This window comes from Macrobrachium nipponense, chromosome 6 (assembly GCF_015104395.2).
Source record: "Macrobrachium nipponense isolate FS-2020 chromosome 6, ASM1510439v2, whole genome shotgun sequence".
NCBI classification, from domain to species: Eukaryota; Metazoa; Arthropoda; class Malacostraca; order Decapoda; family Palaemonidae; genus Macrobrachium; species Macrobrachium nipponense.
Window position 1 is genome coordinate 46792967 of NC_061108.1, and position 19374 is coordinate 46812340.

General features: G+C 38.4%; 1 protein-coding gene across 5 annotated transcripts in view; it reads right to left on the minus strand.

Moving 5' to 3' along the window:
* Positions 1-19374, minus strand: part of LOC135216851 (uncharacterized) — a 259498-nt gene that overhangs the window by 106186 nt on the left and 133938 nt on the right. The window lies entirely within an intron of this gene.

Here is a 19374-nt window from a genome sequence, read left to right on the forward strand (position 1 = left end):
TTTCCTTGGAGAGACAGGATGTTTCTCAGGGACATGAGCAACACACAATTTGCAGAATGCAATACAAGCAGGCTGCTTTAGAAACATTCTGAAAGGTCGGGCTACTTAATCATGAATCCAACCAATAAATCAGGATCTAAGCTTCAGGGTCATGAAGGACTCTTCTCCAGGGGAAACTTTTTCTTCTTCTCCAATGGGCCATTTTACTCCTTCCTGAAGGCTTCAGTGCGACACAGGTGGAAGCACAGGCATTATAGATGCACGTGTCATCTAAGTTCTAGCTTTGCTGACAGTAAGTGACCCTCCTTCATCACTATTTCATTAAGTGTCAGCATAAGTCACGAGTACAGGCATTGATTCTGTTTGAAGCTTAACATTTTGTAACATATTTAGTGGAAAAAGTTATCGCCCACTCCTTTGCGTCTGCTCATCTACTTCTCTCTTCAATCCAGTATCAGAGGTTACTTACAATTCTAAAAGTTCATAATAGCATTTTACTCCAGAATCCTACAATACCTTAAGGTAATCTTCATAATTTCTGAGTGGCACTACCGCAGCTATGTACAGAGTGGCTCAATTTTCACGACAGATGTGACCATGTTCCCTGACATGAGAGTAGGCAAGGACTGCTTTAGCGATCTATTCATATGGACAACATGTCATTGTGATACCACACAGAAACTTTTTAATTATCATCCAAGGTAATATGACTGCGATACTAGGTCCTGTCAACTTCAATTATGTCTATTTCAAGTTTCTGTTTTTACTTCGAAATGTCAATGAAGCCGATACACTAATTTTCGCAACATGTCTGTTACTCTACGGCCGTGGTAACTGTCAGTTTCCATAACTATTTCACCGTTGTCCTATTTACCCAACTTACCCATTTTAACACTGTCACCTTGATGTACCATCAACCATCAAATGAAGGATTTAACCTATATTTGATTTATGTGGCTATATATAGATGCTATTTCAGGTATGGAGTGAGCTTTATGCCCTCACCCTAATACTTGTCTATCTCTGATAATAACTGCCTGCTTGAAAATATATTTGTATTTTTTTTAACATAAGCTATAGTATAGATGCCAACTGAATGACCTATATTAGCTCCCTTTCGGCCAGATAATTGACAAGCGATTCAAAAGCCCAATCAGTGGACACAATGCCAATAGATTTGGAAATCTACTACGCTAATGAATATATTGACTTTGAGGACAGTAAAACAGGCTTGGCAACCTCGAGACTTGTCACTCTCACTATGTGTATATAGGAGAAAAGGTTCCACACTTACTCTTTTCTCTCTCCAGACTAACCATACTGTCATTTTAACAAGTGTCTAAGACTTCCTATCTTTTCTAATAATTCTATTTGGCGGAAGTTAACTGAAATAATTCTATTTGGCGGAAGTTAGCTGAAGGCTGCCATTTATCTGCCATACCCAATATTTCACCACAAAAGCAACACTCAAACATAAATACAAATTTGGGTATCCCTGATCATCTTTTTCTTTCGGGGTCACTTATGAAGTACTCCGTACTTCCAGCGGGTAACCCTGTCTCGAAAAGCATTTTGGATTCTCTATTACGGCAGTGCTTTACTAAGTTTGTGGTGATGTGGACATACAAAGGTGTAGCACCTCAACATAGAGACACTTCAAGGAATTTCCTTGCTTAGGTTATGCTCTTTGTTCATGCTTGTGAAACAGGGCCTTTGTCAGAGCAGAAATACACATTTTTCTTGACACATCGTTTTCCTAGGTTGGCTATTATTGCATACCTGGTTAACAAGGAACAATGATTTAGTAATACTTCCAATGCCAAACAAATATGACGTTTTGCCTCAAAATGATATAGTGTTAAGCAAAGGTAGACCTACCAAGCACTAAATTAGGTATAAATTTTGGACAGCATTGGATATATTCACTGCTATAAAAAACCAACAACTTTGAAAATAACTCATGAGAGCAACTAGTTTTCGAAATTCACTGTATTTTCCAGAGATTTAAACAGATAAATAATTTTCACAACTCTTAAATTTAAAGTAACCCCACCGTTGAAACCTATGCTGCAATAGCAGAGTTAAATTATTCTTGTGCAATAACCCGCAAGGGACCAACCAAATTAACATGTGCTAAAATCTGTGGCATCCATTGATGCAGACATACCTACATAGGAACTGGTATTGTACATTCCCCAAAGCTGGGAACGAGTTAGAGGTTTTGGTGACCCAGGCTATGAGGATAACACTTCTGATTATTCAATAAAAAAGATCAAGAATTTTTTTACAGGGTTCGGGTAAAAAGGAAAAAAAAAAAAAAAATCTTCATCCGGATTTGTTACACTTCTAAAAGTTAAACTGAATGTGTCGCTGACTACTTGAATGTCACTGACTAACATATATATATATATATATATAATATATATATATATATGTATATAATGTATATATATAATAATATATATTATTATATATAATAATAATATAATTATAATATATATATATATATATAGTATATATAAGTTTACGTGTGTGTGTGTGTGTGTGTTTTTTTTATGAGAGGAATATATTTCCTGCCTTCATCTGCATTTCCTCAGTCATTAAACTTGATTAAAATTGGCATATATGCCATAATAAGAGGAGCCCATTAAGGAAGCCAAGCCCTGCCCCTGGTATCTAATATATAAGTAAATATAAGAACGCAAGACCCGGCAGATGCTTTCATGTGAACTGACCGTACTGAACCTAAAAATCCCCACCCCATTCAAACACGGCACACTAACAAATCCAACCGGATCGATGAATTCTGTCAAATGCAGAAGGGATGACAAACAGGTGCTCGAAAAGACCTCGTTTATGTTCCCGACTAGAAAACTGAAGTAAAACCACGATCCCATATAAACGCTCAGGACCAAGTCTTTCAAGAACTTACATCAGCTGTGGTTCGGTGTCCAGACATTTTGCATCACATAAAATAAAAAGTGGGGGGGACTCCTCGTCAAGGCTTCTCTGCCAAGCTTTGGATAATTAGCTCTAGGATCATTCCTATTAATTGACTGTTAAAGCTAAATGCCCCGTTACGACTATTTCTAACGAATGAACAAGAAAAACGACACTCGAGTAGAAAGTCAAAGGACCAAATGACTTCCATCAACAAAACACATTCCGGAGGAAGCTCAAACGACGTCCATTATGAAGGATCGACATCACACCCGACAGTGTGCAAGATCCTCTCCATAAAAGTAACAAATGACACCAGAGTAATCTTAAAAACGATAAAAAAGCGCATTACAAAAACCACAAGGCAGTTTTCCAGTACCTAAATCTAAGGCCCCTATGTCAACACGCTAATCCTACCGGGATTTATGAACGCACCAAAACAAGAGTACCTGATATCCTTTCCGACAAAGCCACGGCCATAAAAAGACCCTCGCTTCCACGGGGACTGTGAGGGCCATCACAAAAAGGACCTAAATCCATACATTAATAATGAAAGCTTCTCTAAATGCCTTCGTACCATTAGATTCGTAGGCGATTTATCTAGCAAAGGGGTCCTGCAATTCTATAAGACGAAACCAAAATAGGGCACAAATATATATATATATATAATATATATATATAGGGCACATATATATATATATATATATATATATAGGGCATATATATATATATATATAATATATATATATACATATATATATATATATATATATATATATATATATATATATATATATATATATATATATATACATATACTATATATACTATATATATATATATATATATATATATATATATATATATATATATATATATATATAAATATATATATATATATATATATAAATAAATATATATGTGTATATATATACTATATATATATATATATATATATATATATATACACTATATATATATATATGCTATACATCTAATATTCGAAGTTTACTGTTTCTGTTATGTAGCAATGACATTGTAGTGACCACGATACTTCCAGTTTTATGTGCTGCATCTGTTTAGAGTCAATATTTTCGATTATTAGGCCAGTTCACAGGATGGTAGCCTCAAGACACTTGACGTGTGGGAACTAAGGGAAAGAAATGGCACCTTGTCTAAACTATAAACATAAAAGGCCACAAGAATGAGAAGCCATTCCGAAAATCCTTTTGATACAAAAGGGATCAACTGACACAAAACATTTCTGCGGGTTGCACAAGGCGACTTTCTTCTAGCTACGTGAGTTAAACATAAAATAAATATTCTGAGCCTCCCAACACTGGCTGCACCGCCAAGGAAGAACCCGAACAACGCCTGGCGTTTCATCATCCTCAACGAAAACCCCAACTATAAACACCCGAAGACAACTGCCGTAAAACCGAAAGGTTATAAACTGCCTCCGTAACTCCCCATATCAGTGCTACTAAAACCAATATTAATCCAATCTACATTTCCCCCACGGGATATTTCCAATGTATTTCGACATAAGGTACGTCAAGTTTTTTCATGGCTTCCTCCATAATTGCAGCTCTGCTTAATACCTGATTTGCCCACACTTAACACAACACACCCTTCACAAAGGAGCCTCAAACCTGTCATGACTACAAGCAATATGGTGAGCGCTTACACCTTATTACCTTAAAATGAGCAATCTGCGTCAGAGGTGAAGTACGCCATGCCTCCACCCCAAAGGTTTACGCCTAGCTTCTATCGACAAGGCCCGCTGAAAGGAATAACTTTCCTATTAAAAACTATCCAAGTTCTGTTGGGCTTACCCTCAGCACTCGTCAACTACAGCTGATGACAATAAAACCGAAGATGACGCCCACTTTTATGCGGCTCTCAAAATGGAAACGACTGCGAACGGGGCGCCGTTGCCCCAAGTCCCTCCCTTTGATCGTCTGGCGCATTTTTGCAATACTTGGTGGATATCTACTGACTTGTAATCATGACACGTCGTCATCGCCCCCAACGCCTCGTGAAGCAGACATCGTCGGTTCCATTCCGCCACTCATATCCTCCTGCGCTCCCTCTATTTGTATACCTCCAGCATCCACCCAGTGGATTGGTGTGACAATGGAACTATTAAAAGATTTTGTCTATTTGGGAATGTACTTTCAAAAGAATATGATGAGTCAGATGGTAGGATAAAATTAAAAAAAGAAAGAGGCCGTAAGGAAGTTAACTAGATCTTGTATATCTGTTACAAAAAAAAAAATAAATAAATAAATAAAAAAAAACTCATAAAATTAATATGGCGGTGAACATTTTCATAAGTCCAACAAGATTACGTATACAAATCCCTCAACACTAAAAAATTGTACAGAGATGAGAGAGAGAGAGAGAGAGAGAGAGCGAGAGAGAGAGAGAGAGAGAGGAGAAGAGAAATGTTAAAATCAGAAAAATTCACGATTTAAATATACTTTCTCCGTTGTGCGCTGGTTCGAATCCACGAGAGGACGAAATTATCATTAACTAAAAAATACCCCTTTGGTTAACATATATGAAAATATATTAATACCGAGGTAGAGCGAATTGGACATTCAAGAATATGAAAAGGTGCTTTTTTTAAAATGAATGGAATGCTAAAGGAGGTTCGCAGTTCAAAGGAACTCAAACGATAAGTCAAGAAGTATAGAGGCGTTCATAACGAGTAGTTATTCCCTTGTTGTTTTACAAACACACATTATAATATATATATATATCTATATATATCATATCTATATATATATATATATAATAATTATATTATATAATGTCGACAACGCCTCAGGGGAAGACTGACCTTCCAAGACGGAGAGGGCCATACACTAAGGATTATTGGACGGCAAGTTGTAACATTGATTAAAGTACACACACACACCACTTATATATATATATATATATATTATATCTATATATATAATGTGCGTGTGTGTTTATATCAAACGTCAAATAACCTTAAATAGTGTATGGGCCTCTCCGTCTTGGAAGGTCAGTCATCCCTTGAGGCGTTGTCAACTACCGAAAGAGTGCTTACTGATCCAACAAACCACGAACCGAAAGTAGACAGCTATAATCAAACCCAACAGGCAAAAGTTTCGCATTGACAGCTAACCTACAGCATGGAGTGTGCCATGGAAACACCCATGACTCGCACCTTACATATCACTCTAGCACTGTTTATAGAAACTTAATAATAAATCAGGTCAATACGAAAATATTGACCGATCGCTTCAAAATCTATTGAGGAAATTGTTCATTTATACAATATTCAATTACAACATATTTACGGTACGATCCTTACTAAGGGATCTGTTAAGAATATACAAGAATCTTGCTAAAATGAAAACAAAATATTATTTTCTCTCTCTCTCTCTCTCTCTCTCTCTCTCTCTCTCTCTCTCTCTCTCTCTCTCTCTCTCTCTCTCTCTCTCTCTCTCTACACGCGAAAATGTATGCATTCCACTTTCAACCAGGCAAAATTTTTGCACCCTACTCTGAAAATGGAACAAAATTAAGCTTGAACGGAATGACACGTCCTCATTTTCTTATTATTCCGACAAATATCAACTAGACAAACTGCTGCCTGTAATTAATACGAAACAAATTAACTAAATATTCCGATAAGTGCAAATATCCGGTGTATTCGGCAGCCTCTCATTATTTGGCCACTATTTTCCGTGGAAAGTGGACGCTGTAGACTGAAAATGTTTGAGAAATAAATATGAAACATACACTGAAATCTGGAAGTAGAACGCTTATAATCAATAACCAAGTGGGTGGTTATCTCTAGACTGACCATTCAATGTTGAAATCCAAACGACCGCAGGCAGCAATTACCAAGTAACAAAAACCGGTCCAGTAAAGTTTTTCATCTTGTTTCTCCAGATAAATAACAAAAACTTCTTCTTGTTTAACAGAATACATTAAAAACTTACCAATGTGTTACTTCAGTTTTTCTATATCCCCTAGGATGAAAATATCGGCGCCTCCCCCCCCACAACAGAAACTCCGCAGTCACAGCTTACCTGCAAGAAACAAAGGCCATGTCAAATTCACAGAACCCCTTCCAGTTAAGTCAGGAAAAGAACATTATTTCATATCCCTCTCTAAAGTCGAAAGATTTCTACATTCCTCGTTTCTCTTAACAAACAAAAGCCTCCAGGTAAATTTCAACATCCAATCAATGGAAGTGACGACCACAAAGTAAATGAACAAAGGTTGCGATGGGGAATATTCAGGGATACACTAAGCACGTGGAGCGGCAGGTTTAAGACTTCATCCACTTCACCATGCTTACGATACAACACACACATACGCGTACATAAATACACACAAATATAATACACAACCACGCATATATAATATATAGATATATTATATATTATATATATATATATATATAATATATATATAGCTATATATATATATATATATATATATATATATATTACACTGGGAGATACCCTTCTCAAGCCAACTCACTCATCTTTCAAGAACCTTGTTTTCAAAGAACTTAAAGCAAAATCATTTTATGTCACTACTGACACTAACAGTCAATCGTGGAGAAATTACTTCTTCTGTAATTCTCTAGTTATTATACCCTTGGCAGCCCTTCATCACCTTTCCTTGAACTAGTGACTGTGCTAAGTGCCCCCCCCCCACCACCACTCCGCAGAGACATCCGTATGCAGCTCCAACACACAATGTCTCCTTTGACCTGCGCTCCTTTAGAGCCTATTCCCCCGCGTGGTTGCGTACTCAGTCCAGTATCTTTCCAGTGCCAGTTTCCCTAATTCTGCCCACCCCTCGGCCCCTTTCACGGGTACATCTGTGGGGACTGATCTCTGGAATAAGACAAGTTTTCTCGCTGTGGATCCTTAGCTTTGATTGGGCTTTATTGCCGTGCCCAAACCACTGCAAGCAAATCTTTGGTGCCCTTGAAGTGAAATCCCACAACTCTGTTATCTTTCGTCTTAATTTTGGGTTCAAGCAGAACCCCATTTACCCGTCTTAATTATTCCCCATCTTCTGATTATGTTACTGTAAATATATGTGATTTTAGTTATCCAAAGAGTTTAGCTCAAATTCCCTTTCTAGTAAGGCCCTCAGTTCATTAACTTTTCTTATTATATTCTCCTAGACCATGCATTTTTAGTCAGGTCAGCTCCATCCTTTGTGGGAAGTACCTTCCCCTAGTTTAGAACATAAAAGTGGTGAACAGTGCTCAACATTTTGTACCTGCAACAGTGCAGATCCCAGCAACTAGCCTCACTAAGCTGGATACAAAACTAGAAATGAATCTGTTTACGTAAATCCCCTTAAACAAGCACATACAATTGAACAGAGGTACGCAGTGTCAATATTTTGTTACTTTTTATTTTTGCTATCATAAATTGAAACTGGATTTTTTCTTTTATTAATCTTAGCTAACAGAGTATTCTCAAAGCGTGAAAGAGTCTTGCCATTTCAAAACACGAGATTTTGCCGCATGATTCCCTTTGCAAGACTTAAGTTGTTAGCTTTTAGCCACGAAGTGAAGTGTTAAACGGAAGTGATAGGAGGGAAAAGTGCATTTATTTCCCGGGCCCACCACCCCACATGCTCTGGACAATTTGCCATCCATTGCTTTAGCTAGGACACAGCATCTGGCAACGCCATCCAGATACGAACAGTGATTCCGCTTCGCTCATCTCTCTCACACCCGTAGCAGCTGACACGTTAAAATTCTAAATAACCTCCAAAAATTTCACGTTCATTCTTTGAAATTTACATGACTAATTCATTCATTCATTCATGACCACGTGAGCCATTGTACACATGTAAGAGTCATCTCCTTTTAACTTTTCACAGTCCGCGCGCACGAGCAATTTTTCACTCCCATACCTAGATCAGCTGAGAAGCGAGGGAAACTTTCCCAAAACCGTTCACCCATGTACAATAAATCTTCTGGCGAGACTTCTCTCAGACACCCACGTTGTCGGCGCACGTGCCTGGCTACCAGCGACTCTTAACATAATGTAACTTCATGTGCTATTCTGATCACGTACTTACATCAGGTCAAGATCATCTTATAACGTAGTGTTCTTGCATAAGTAATCACTACAGATAAACGTCCAGTTGCATGACAGCTTAAGGAACGTATTAGACATATTATTCGCTGTCAATCGAACCTACCCATTTTTTCACTCTCTTCTCTCTGAGTTGTTTCTCGTAAGACTCTACCAATCTCCACCCACTCCACATGTCTCACTTAAACAAACCCTACCAAGACTTACGCTAACCATTTAACAAACTTGCATGTTACCACACACAGTAGAGTTACTCCCAAATGAACCTAAAACCTCACACTCGATTCCCCAAAGCAAGCCATACACTGCAAAGTGCCCCTAAAAGGATTCTCCTGAACAAACCTAACGACTCATACTCGATTCCCCGGAACATGCTACAAAAGTGCCCTAAACCTTTCTCTCAAACAAAAACCCAGAAATTCTCAAGCTTGATTCCCCGAACGACCACCCGCGCTATACAGTGCCACAATCAGCTCACACAAACAAACCCACAATCCGTTCTCTCGAACAAACTGGAACCTTCCTCTAAAACGAGACCTTAAAATTCTCACGCCCGATTCCCTGGAACAAGCAGCACCAAGAGTACCATTCCCCAGTTCTCTGGAACGACCCTACAACTCGTGCCACCTCACCCAAAGGGGCACTCACATTTACTAGTGGCGCCACCTACTGGCCCACTCCATTGCATAATCACTCCCTGCTAAAGCAGAGTACCATTTCCAATCCGCACCTTTTCTTCGACTCCCTAAAACTCCAGAGAGACCTTGGCTTGGCTACTTGGGTCCAGACCCAGATCAATGAAGCAATGGAGAGACAGAAGAAAGAAGTCAAGGAGTAGACGGAGAGGAAGGATAACGAGAAGCCAGGAAGAAGGAAAGAGATTAGAGGGAGATAAACATATCTGACTTGACATAAAAATATTAAAAAATAAGCTCGATTATAAGAATAATATTAACTTCCAAAACGACTATTTTCTACATTGTACAAAATTACCTTGCAATGCTGATACAATATATAATAAATGATTATGTTGACACTTCCAGCCTTATAATATTCACGACGCATCAGTATCGGGACTAAGACTCGTATCCGACAGCAGGTACTCTCATCAGTTCATTAATATGATTATCATTGACAATAAAAAAGACTAACATGAAAAGGCAATGACGACAATAATAACGAAAGCTTAAGGCGCATGATCAACGACTGACAATTTTTGATGAAATACGTAACCATTCTGACTGATTTTTTCATAATCCCTCCCGCTGTTTCTATCGAGCTAAAACACGAACCACAGAACCAAACTGTCTCTCTCATTGCGGATCTATGGCGAATATGATGCAAAAGGCCGAAAGGTATGCCAACCTTAACCCAAGTATTATTATAGATACAATACGATAAATACAAAGGAATGACCGGGCTGCTGCGATAACCAAAGATGTAAAATTGTCTGGGAGCTAAACAATCCTTGAAATTGCAATTTCCTGATCCGTCACATGAACGCACAACCAACCTACTACTGCAGCCAAAGGCCGCCCCTGACATAGTTAGCATTCATCTCTGACCTTCAATTTGGTGCTCTTGACAAACAAAATCGGAAGCAATCAGGATTTACAATAATACGGCCCATGCGCAAACAGCGGCCATAAATTCGCTCAAAATGGCTGACCACTGCGTCCTCCCTAAGCGAGGCAATGGTCCATTCGGCCTTCCATTACCGCTAATGCCGCCCCTTCTATTTCCAACAGGGCGCAATCCATTGGGGGAAACGAACACCTAAATCTAAACGAACCTCCAACAAAACGCGCCATTCGATACCAGCTGCCATAAATACATAGCAATGTATAATAAGACAGAGTAAAAACGCAGTGAATGGCATGAATTCAAACGACTTGTATAAATGAAAAAAGTAAATGCTCATACGGGTTGTGCACATTTATAACACTGATAACGCTCTCCATTTGGAAATCTAATTCAACCGGGAAAATGGTAAAAATAAACCAAAAACGAAAGACGGACGATTGCTTCATACCAGTTCACACGGCCTTCTCTGAAAAGTATTTCACCCGAACAACAACGAACGGAACGCTATCAATGCTCCCGTCCGGTACAACGCAATGCTCGTTACTTTCCATGGCACCTGTTCATGTTGTGTGGATCCACCACACTTCATCATCACATTCCCTATATATTCAAAAACCACCTTGAGATTATCAGTGCTGTTCTTTGTAAGTATATCATCGTTTCATATAAACACACCACATATACATATATATATATATATATATATATATTATATATATATATAATATATATAATATATATATATATATATATATATAATGAGTGTGTATTAATTTCCTTCCACAATAATTACTACAGTATTACAATGCTCAATTTGTCACAGCTTTTAAAAACTACAAGATGATATATTTATTAGAGAGAGAGAGAGAGAGAGAGAAGAGAGAGAGATAGAGAGAGAGCGAGGAGAGAGAGAAGAGAGGGGGGGGGGGAGGGGGGGGACGGAAAAATACCGAGGTCGCATGAAGGACCTCTCACAGGTGACAGTAAAAGTCTATCATCTGGGTATTCCCTGTACCACTTCAAAGGGTTTGTGCATTCCAGCAGTGAAATCGACAGATCCACCGATACCGAAAGCATTAGGTGATGTCGATTTTTATTCGCTAAACTTCTGGAAAAGCTATTGAGCAAGGACTGTCGCGAGGGAAAAAGATGAAAATCCTAGTAAGGATACGAAGAAAAGGCTAAGGCTCCATGAAACACTAATGTTTGTCAATGTGTTCTTTCAAACAAATTTGAATGAAAGAATGACCAAAAAAGACGGCTTAAAGACAACAACCTGATCATTTCAGGAACTCAAACAATTTCTAAACTATAGCCTCCGGTGTACTTAACACCTCAATAAAATACACTTTTAAGCGCCAGATATATATGTATATCTAAAATGATAATGTAAGTACATACCGAGTGGAGGCCTACACAAACCAGTTTAATTTCTGGACGAATCTACGCTCCCGACAAGAAAGGAATCCCAAGCCCAGATGCCACCGTATTGAATAAGCCTCCCCCACCCCAACCCAGCGCTTATAATTACCATACATAATGGACAGCCTATAGTGTTGGAAACCAACACCGCGCCACTGAGACTCGGGGGGAAGGCGCAAAGTGAACGTCCGTCGTTCTAATGTTAACTCATCTCATATATATATATATAATATATAATATATATATATATATATATATATATATATATATATATATATATTCATATTTATATATATAATATCATATAAATATATATATATATAGTATATATATATATATATATATATATATATATATATATATGTAAACTAGTTATGGTGGAATGCTGAATCTACCAGTGTGAAGCTATTATGGGAAGACAATCAAAGCATAGAGCAGCTTTTTGCAGCAATTATAACTGAGCAATTTCAAGAAATGCAAGACGCCGAAATCATCTGCTACAGCCGAGTTACAATACCTTCCCATCATCCATCCATCCATTCCATCCATCCATTTAATGACGTCACGTCCAAAGAAGAGACGCCACGAAAGGTTCTATAAGGAACGAAAGTCGGGGAGAAACACTGAATGTTGAAGGGTAGGTCCCTCGTCAAGCCTTTCCCCGCCGCTAAGATCTGAATCCACTTAAAGACTTTCTAATTGTTCTAGATCTGTACTAATTGCAATTTAATGGCGCTTATTTGTTAGAGGGGCTCATTTATGGCCAACAGGTGTTCACCGCTTACCAGTCATCTATGACCGCAATATCCAACTTGCCATTAGTCACAAATGATTTAAAGGGGCCACCATACCTCAATATCAAACTACTTATATATACACACACCGACGGGTGGGTGGGTTATGAGCGACCCAAGCCTTTTCTTCCTTTCTCTCTCCACGGTCAGTTTCACTTTCTATCTGGTTCATTCTTCAGGTTGCTTTTCCTTTCAAAACATACTGGTATTGTATTCTGCCTATTTATTCAGTAGTACCACAAAGGTTCAATATTTGTTCTCTAGAAAAAAAATTACGGTAAACCTAAGACAACCGTTGTTAAATGATAAGTATTCCCACGTGCTCTATGGATGTCTTTTCTCCTCGTTATATAGAACACGGCCACGAGTGAATGATTTTAAGTAGCCTAATGTGTGGTTTTTTCTCGATGGTCGACATCCTACTTTCAAAGGTTTGATGCTCGAAAAACTCGTTGGAAACTGTTATGGTGAGGCGCCTTTGGATATGTAGGGAGGCAATATTCTCTCTCTTTTCGTGCCTGAGAAAGATGATACTACCTCCCAATTCTAATTTAAAACCACAGCATTTTCATACTTTCTTAACAAAAAAGATAGATCAGTTCTCAAAGGGAATGCCATCGCTCCCGTATCCTGGTGGATAATGTGGAATCCGGGGGCGCGCAGAAGAGAATCTTCGGCATGACTGCGACCGAGTCGCCGAGATTCATAATATCCAAAGGCATCAATCCCACCATAACCAACGAATTTCTCGATCATCACTCCTTTAAAAGTAAGATGTCGATCATTAAAACAAAAACAAAAAACCACACACACGATAAGTTACGTAACAACGCTTAACAATGCCTACAAGAGAGTCTTCATGCAAAAGAAAAAAACTCAAATGCCGTCTCTCTCACCTGAAGCCTAGTTCAGCAAAAGCCAAACGAAGAGGCTAAACAAAGGGACTGAAGCCAAGTGGAAAAATAGGATGGAAACTTATACAGTTGGCTTGGCGACAGAGGTGAAGCGTTGCCGAATCATGTGACAGAAGAAAACTGATGTCCTTCCTCAATACGGGAGGTAACATGAAGTCTATAGTATCTACTAGTATACAAGTACATTTTGTACACTTGGTAGTATATGTTAGGCCATCAATTCATAATTCAATACGTAAAATTCAAGGATAATCAACAGAAACGTATTTCTTACCGGTAAACAGTTTCCTCTGTCAACAAACGAATACTGAAACAAAAAAAACAAAAAAAACCCGAAGTGCCTTTGAAGCTAATTAATTTCCTAAAATTTTTCGTACTGAACAGATTTTATTAAGCAAGCATTTGAATCTCCAGCAATCATTTTCGACATTTACACATTAACATACCATGAGCGCCGTTGCCAGTTAAAATACTATCAATCCACTTGACTCTTTTTCACTGAATAAAGGTCAAGCTTCTTGTATAACAACAGAACTGATTTCCTGCGCTTCATCTGTATACAACACTTTTGTTTTTTTACTGTGGTCAGAGAGCGTCGTGTTTACGGCACATCCGCGATCTGCTATTGAATATTCATCAAAAGCTTGCAAGTAATGAGTAAGTATCGACTTGACGACTTGCGGGAATTGTGGAATACGTCAAGATTCTTTTTATATTCTATGAAAAACAAATATAATATCAACGCACGATCATTTCACCTTACAGTCTGCATTCGTCCGCTGACTGGGAAACGCTTGTGTATGACAGGCGCACCTCATACGGCAAGACTCATCCCGTCACGGATCTTCACTTTATGAGAAAAAGAAAGAAAGAAAAAAAAAAACGCCTACTCGGAGGGAGAGGAAGGGGACAGACAGACAGACAGCAAGAAGCCTATCAATGTGTATTTATCCATAGCTGGAATACACGACATTGCTTACAATGATCAACGTAGGAACGACAAAACCAAAGTAGACGATTACATCCTTGAGAACGATTCGAGAATGCTGAGCATGCAAATATAAAGGCGGATCACCGGATGGGATAGATTCCGTCTGCATCATGGCGATAGGCATGACACAGCATCACTGGCATCTCAAACCCAATGCTCCTTCCTTTGGCTGGTACTACGCTGTGCATAAACCATCCATCACTGACTATGCCTCGCCTGCTTTTGTCCGGCTACTTCAGTACTTTGCTGATGTTCCACTGTAGACTAAATTTTCCATAGCTAGCCTTACTTTTTTTTTTCCCTAGAGGAATTATATAATTAGGACACTCAAAAATATAAACTCTATCGTAATATACAATACATAGTTTATAAATAGGTATGAGAGAGAGAGAGAGAGAGGAGAGAGAGAGAGAGAGAGAATTATGGGTAAAACTCAAGGTAGGGCTACTCCTTTCAGATTATTATATCAAAAACTCTTCTCATAATACTACACACACCTCATTTTGTTAGACTAACGTGAGAAAGATTAAACTTGAGAAAATGAGAAGGGCAAGTCGAAACACCTTGGCTTTCACTGCCAGTGACAAAAAACGGTGTTAGCCCAGCAACAGAAGACTTCTTACATGATCGTGAAGATTGTATATTTCTACATTTTAATAAAAACAATAGTCTGAAAATGGAGAAATCTTCTACAAGCCTTTTTATAGAAAGGAAAAAGTTGAACAGAAAATGGACAAAGCCGTAGTTCGTAACAAAAAACCTCATGAAGAGAGGGTTCAACCAACTAAAGCTTTATTATTTTTTTTTTTGAACGGATGTATGTTTTACGATAGGTAAATTCCTAAATGTTTTACGTAGTAAGTGAAAAATATACTTTGGCCTAGTTTGCCAGTCAGAAAGGTATTCATTCCAATACACAAGAAAACATCATTCATCTTGTCACGACGGCCAAAGCAACCTACTATATATTAAGCGAAATGGACACACACACACACACACACAAGTGAAGCATCCAGCGCACGAAAATAGGATTAGAGAGAAACTGTGTTCTCAATTGGGATTACACGCACAACTGCAGCGAAACTTTACAAAATCACAATAAAAGGGAAAAAAATGCTTTTGGGCTTCGCACAGTAATACCCCACAAGTTTATTCTGAAATTCGTAACAAATGTCTAGATTTCATCAAGAAACATTAACCTTGAGTAACGTTGTGCAAGAGAAAAAAAATAAAATGGCCTCTAGTACAACTGATAACATCTACCTTGATTACCCATTCTATTGCAACTTCACACTTTCCTTTTCACACATCCACTATTCTCAATCTCCTCCTCATTTCCCTCCATCCAACCTGAGGACACCTCCCACCCCTGCCCCTCATTAGGAGGTACCACACTTCCCGTGATTGTTGTATTGTATTTGCCCCTGTAGCTGAGGGGCCAGGTGACAAGTCGGGGCCCTTTTCGGGAACGGGTCACGCGACTTCCTCCTCATACTCGGTACAACGACAAAATCTCTCTCTCTCTCTCTCTCTCTCTCTCTCTCTCTCTCTCTCTTCTCTGTTTTTGTTAAAACACAACTGTCTGGTGTCATTTGTGTCCTCACACAACTGTCTGGTGTCATTTGTGTCCTCAGTCATTTTTAATGCATTTTACTGATGATCAAAATCTTTTGTACTTCCTGTGCTTAGTTATCTTCTACTGTATTGTATATATTTCGTTCAAAACCCGCCCCACCCAAAAACAGGGAAAGCATCAAAATTTCCCAAGTTACACTTCAGAATTGAGTTTTCTGTTACCACCGACAAAGTGACAACTACATTTTAATCAGTCATTAAAATGGAAAAATATATATCAATTATGTTTTTATTTGATAACAATATCTTGTCATTCGTATAACGCCAGTTCTTCTAATAACTTCCGTTAGACACTAAATCGTCTCCAGCTTCCTGCCTCGCTTTTCAGGGCAAAGCATAACACAAGGTCAGAGAGAGAGAGAGAGAGAGAGAGAGAGAGAGAGAGAGAGAGAGAGAGAGAGAGAGAGAGAGAGAGAGAGACTTTATTCTACTAAAAATTATGCTGAAATACGCAAATTTCCAAAAAAAAATGGCGTCAGGTTTGTTTTCATAACATCTACGTTTTAATAACAGCTTTCTTTTTTTTCTCTCTCTCTCTCTTTTTTTTAAGCTACAATGGGTCCTTCCATTGTAAGATAGTATCTCTCTTTAATTTCCTGCCAACTTGAAACTTCATTTTAGAATATTCTGTCACGGGTCTCAGCCCTGCGCCCCTTCACCGGACCACTTCAACCCTCAAGGCCAAAATTCAGAGCTACAAACTATCAAACATTTAGAGGGGCGGTTCTCTTTTAACATTTTAACAGTAGTTTTTCTGTTCCTTACGTTTTGCGGGTTATTCAATGACCAGAGTTTTTCAGAAAACTCTCATATGCAACCCAGATTTTATTAGACATTTACATTATTAATAATTCTTATTTGGCATCACTCCATCGCTACAAATATTTTTTTTTACCAGGATAGTTATTCATAGAACTGATGCGAGATGTTGCTAAATTTACATAGTCAACCTCTCCGAGCTCTAATACAATAAACAACACAAAATGATGAGATGCCTTAGTAAACTATAATATGAGAGTTTGTCTCGGCGAAGTTCGACGCCAAACAACGGTTTCAGCATAACGCAATACCTCTATAATAGTCAAAAGAATTTCCCAAGTCAAAAGAAAGGACATCGACATGTAGACGCTTCAAGACAAAGTCCCGCATGTATGGGTTCTATACACACTAGCACAAAACTTCAAAGAACACACCGAATATACAAGATCTTCCCTAATTTTGTGGGACAGAGTTGTGGATGCAAATGGCGGTTCAGAGAGGATGTGACCCATCCATCCTGTTTCTCGGACCGATGGTAAAATCTACCAACCGCAGATCGAGACTATTGCAACTGTGCGAGTCTTTCCAAAAAGCCAGAAATTGTAAATGAGCGAAAAGACTGATTTATATTTCGAAATCAATTTCGTTATACTTCAAAAATAATTTCATTATACTTAATAAAAATATAATCAGCAGGAGAATATGGTTAAGAAAGAGATGTGGAATATCTAGCAGCGATTAGTTACAGATCAATCAGTTCCGCCCATCCGGGGATGAGGGATACCTAACTGTGCACCTCGTCAAGGTCCCCCGTGCTGACTTGGGTATCATTTGTTGCGCTTATCCTACGCCCTACTTCCATCGTCACCCTTCCGTCCAGCACGATGGAGAAGGTCAACTATTCGTGCAAACTCTTCCTGCGCTTCTGTGAATTTGAGTACATCGGATATGACTCCCTGGTCTTTTAATTGGTTCCTTTTTATAATGGCATTCACAACTAAATCAAAATACAGTTTGGTATTTCGAGATTTCTCACCGAGCTGTGTTAAAATTGATCCCCATCGAAAGTTGTCTTGTTTACCTGCAAACAAGGATTGGCTACATTATCTAGTTTATTTTCAAACGGGTTTTATCAGAAGTCCGATACGGCTGAGACATGAGAATCACCTGTAAATAAAGATATGAATAAGCGCTGCAGATAATTTACGAATATTATCATTAATAATTATCATGATGATGATAAAAAGACCAACTGTTCCATGTGAGATACTTGAAATGATTAGGGCTCGATTGGATAGTCCTCTAGTAACAGATTAGTACTTGAATTCAGCGTTCGAGTTACAAGGATTTAACTTCTTTTCATTGAGGTCAATACATTGCATAACGTCATCAACTGCAATGAAGGCCTCGGTCAATCAGGATCAATAGGAGTCAATATCGCTGCCAGTTTCTAGGAATCTGATTATCGAATTTATTTGGCAACTTATAAGGAGACCATTATTGATAACATTTGAGGAATGTTTTCCATACCATTTTCTCAAAGGCCTTCATGAAGGGAGACATTAAAAATTTAGGTCAGATGATTTTGGGGCATATCGTTTGCCGCTGGGCTTCAGCGCTGACCAGGTGTGGTGCTCTAAAAGACTCTGGCGCTGTTATTGTTTGTTCAAGATTCCCGCCACAGGAGATGCATTGGCTTCCTTATTTCACTTTTGTATGATTTCATTAAATATTAACTTTGTTTTCACTGGTTTTAATATATATCTTCTTGAAACAGTCTAGGAACACATGTTTTCAAATCGCTCCAAAAAATGTTGCTGAAACGAACACCTTAATGATTCATCAATTTTAACCCTGTGGGACTCTCTCATTCACCTTCTATCCATCACCGACTTCTGGAGCTACCTTCCATCGACGATGCACACTTGACTGACTCTACGCCGCTCCAGCGCTCTTGTTTAAAAAGGTTTCCTTTTTCTTTTACGAAAAGTAGCGTGGATATTCTGCCAACCCTGTGAATGTCTCACATAATTATAGGATGCTATACCATGCAAGTTTTACATCGATGTTTCAACCCTGTGGCTTTTTGTTAGAATGATATCCATCATAGAAATCAACAGAAAGGAAGCATGAATACTACCGTAAAAGCTGAAATATATAATTAATGATTTGTGAAGGATGGTGGATATTCCGTGCAATGATGAGCGTTAGAATGACAAAAT